The following is a 1,429-nucleotide window of genomic DNA, read 5'->3' on the forward strand; positions in this document are numbered from 1 at the left end:
CGTTCGTACGTACACGTTAGAACGTACACATTAGTACGTACACGTTCATACGTACACGTTAGTACGTACACGTTCGCACATACACGTTCGTACGTACATGTTTGTACGTACACGTTCGTACGTACACGTTTATACGTACACGTTTATACGTACACGTTCGTACGTACACGTTCGTACGTACACGTTCGTACGTACACGTTCGTACGTACACGTTCGTACGTACACGTTCGTACGTACACGTTCGTACGTACACGTTCGTACGTACACGTTCGTACGTACACGTTTATACGTACACGTTCGTACATACAAGATACATAATTAACGCAAATTCTAAAAAGGTGATTCTCGACAATTTAGAAGTTGTCATAAATTTTCACACTACTTGAAACTGACGGAATAACCCTTACTTCATAATGCAAGTAGATATAGTGTGTTTGGCGCATTGCTACCACCAAAAAATGAATAAATAAAAGGTCTAGTTCTGATTGGCTGTAGCAATGCGCCAAACACACTATATCTACTTGCATTATGGAGTAAGGGTTATTCCGTCAGTTTCAAGTAGTGTGAAAATTTATGACAACTTCTAAATTGTCGAGAATCACCTTTTTAGAATTTGCGTTAATTATGTATCTTGTATGTACGAACGTGTACGTATAAACGTGTACGTACAAACGTGTACGTATAAACGTGTACGTACAAACGTGTACGTACTGACGTGTACGTACGAACGTGTACGTACGAACGTGTACGTATAAACGTATACGTATGAACGTGTACGTACGAACGTGTACATACTAACGTGTACGTATGAACGTGTACGTACTAACGTGTACGTACTAACGTGTACGTATGAACGTGTACGTACTAACGTGTACGTATGAACGTGTACGTACTAACGTGTACGTTCTAACGTGTACGTACTAACGTGTACGTATGAACGTGTACGAACTAACGTGTACGTTCTAACGTATACGTACTAACGTGTACGTATGAACGTGTACGTACTAACGTGTACGTTCTAACGTGTACGTACGAACGTGTACGTACGAACGTATGTGTATGTGTGTACGTTAGAGATGACACCACAATATATGTACTGTGGGAAAGATATAACGAAGAACATAATAATTTTATCTGTTATACTTACGTCATCAACAGTTCATATCTCACTACTTCGCGATATTATTAAACATTAAGCGAACAGTGTTCAACGATATTGTACGGCTGTCGAAGTGCTGACGAACGATTAGCGAAAAGTGTATGGGATCAATCGGTAAAATATCCTTTGAAAAAGTTGCGAGCAATTGTTCTGAGCACAAAACGCTAGTCTGTAAACAGAATATTCGTACCGCATCTCCAAATCTAGCGAGGATCGCAGATTTTACATGACTGACTGATCGATTGAATATTTATAACTCTTTTTTTTTGT

This window comes from Trachymyrmex cornetzi, unplaced genomic scaffold, assembly GCF_001594075.2.
Source record: "Trachymyrmex cornetzi isolate Tcor2-1 unplaced genomic scaffold, Tcor1.1 scaffold513, whole genome shotgun sequence".
In the NCBI taxonomy this organism is placed as follows: Eukaryota; Metazoa; Arthropoda; class Insecta; order Hymenoptera; family Formicidae; genus Trachymyrmex; species Trachymyrmex cornetzi.